Source organism: Mytilus californianus, unplaced genomic scaffold (assembly GCF_021869535.1).
Source record: "Mytilus californianus isolate M0D057914Y unplaced genomic scaffold, xbMytCali1.0.p SCAF_4, whole genome shotgun sequence".
NCBI lineage: Eukaryota > Metazoa > Mollusca > Bivalvia > Mytilida > Mytilidae > Mytilus > Mytilus californianus.
The window spans coordinates 8,900,884-8,903,395 of record NW_026262690.1 but is presented as its reverse complement, the minus strand read 5'-3'; positions in this window follow the sequence as shown (position 1 = coordinate 8,903,395).

Here is a 2,512-nt window from a genome sequence, read left to right as displayed (position 1 = left end):
GCCCTTTCTTTCACATTATAAATCTTTATACCAAATATCAGCATATAACTAATGCCATAAGGGATAATTCTTTGTATCTTTTGCTGTTTCTTTCACATTATAATCCTATATACCAAATATCAGCATATAACTAATGCCTTAAGGGATAATTCTTTGTATCTTCTGCCCTTTCTTTCACATTATAAATCTTTATACCAAATATCAGCATATAACTAATGCCATAAGGGATAATTCTTCGTATCTTCTGCCCTTTCTTTCACATTATAAATCTATATACCAAATATCAGCATATAACTAATGCCATAAGAGATAATTCTTTGTATCTTCTGCCCTTTCTTTCACATTTATAAAACTATATACCAAATATCAGCATATAACTAATGCCATAAGGGATAATTCTTTGTAGCTTCTGCCCTTTCTTTCACATTATAAATCTATATACCAAATATCAGCATATAACTAATGCCATAAGAGATAATTCTTTGTATCTTCTGCCCTTTCTTTCACATTATAAAACTATACCAAATATCAGCATATAACTAATGCCATAAGGGATAATTCTTTGTATCTTTTGCTGTTTCTTTCACATTATAAATCTATATACCAAATATCAGCATATAACTAATGCCATAAGAGATAATTATTTGTATCTTCTGCTGTTTCTTTCACATTATAAATCTTTATACCAAATATCAGCATATAACTAATGCCATAAGAGATAATTCTTTGTATCTTCTGCCCTTTCTTTCACATTATAAAACTATATACCAAATATCAGCATATAACTAATGCCATAAGGGATAATTCTTTGTATCTTCTGCTGTTTCTTTCACATTAAAAATCTATATACCAAATATCAGCATATAACTAATGCCATAAGGGATAATTCTTTGTATCTTCTGCCCTTTCTTTCACATTATAAATCTTTATACCAAATATCAGCATATAACTAATGCCATAAGGGATAATTCTTTGTATCTTTTGCTGTTTCTTTCACATTATAAATCTATATACCAAATATCAGCATATAACTAATGCCTTAAGGGATAATTCTTTGTATCTTCTGCCCTTTCTTTCACATTATAAATCTTTATACCAAATATCAGCATATAACTAATGCCATAAGGGATAATTCTTTGTATCTTCTGCCCTTTCTTTCACATTATAAATCTATATACCAAATATCAGCATATAACTAATGCCATAAGAGATAATTCTTTGTATCTTCTGCCCTTTCTTTCACATTTATAAAACTATATACCAAATATCAGCATACAACTAATGCCATAAGGGATAATTCTTTGTAGCTTCTGCCCTTTCTTTCACATTATAAATCTATATACCAAATATCAGCATATAACTAATGCCATAAGAGATAATTCTTTGTATCTTCTGCCCTTTCTTTCACATTATAAAACTATACCAAATATCAGCATATATCTATTGCCATTAGAGATAATCTGGAACAAATTCTAACTACTCATTCTACAATAATAAACCAAATCATACTTTCATGCAATCGTGGTGCCAAATATCAAGACCAAAGCTGTCATTTATAGTTGCTGAGAAAAATGCAACAAAAATTTCTTATTTATACATCAATAAAAGAAAATACAATACATGCATCTTGCAAACTGGAAATAGATAAGTGTCAGATCTGAAAATGTGTCATTAGGTATAGCTTAGCAATATGATCTCTTGGTAACAGAGGTCAAGAAACTCTAATTTATAGTTGCTGTGACGAGAAAGTGGCACATAAATGTGAAGAACATATATATACGTGACCAACAGAAATTAGATAAAGTGATTGATCTGAAAACGTGTCTTGCAGTAAAGCTTACAAATATGAAGGGTGGTATATAATAATTTATTCACCATCAAGTCCAATTACAATATCAACCTCATAGGCAAACTGGTCTCCTGGTAGCATGCTCAATAAAAGGCAACATTAAAATAAGAATTATTGCATCTCCTCGATGAAAGCAGCATTTAGGAGTAATCATAAAGACGGGTTGGCTTGTAGTCTAAACTAACATGTCGGGTAAAGGAACTTGTCTTCAAATTGACTGCCAACTTGTTTGCAAGATTTTGAAATCTTTTTATTTATCATGTTTGTCTCAAATAAAGTACATTTATGTTACACGGATGAAAGGACCAACAAGGTGATTGCAATACAGCCTCCTCTCCTAGAGTGAGGGTTATATATTTCTTGTCTGATATAATGCAGTCATCTAAAAACAAACTATAAAATGGGGATGGTTTAAATATGTGACAAAAAAAAGCAGTAAGCAGTGTAATTTGTATTTTATATATTATTCCTTGATCACCGTAAGCTAATATCTGGAACTTACCATGTATGCATTATTTTCTACAGCAGATAGAGGTAGGCATTTAAAAGAAGGATACAATTTGTTCGATATCTTTTATTTTCAAAATAAAGTAACAATAGATATGAAACAAGTGAAAATTTAAGTATATATATCAAAATAATTTATCATATTAATATTGCACT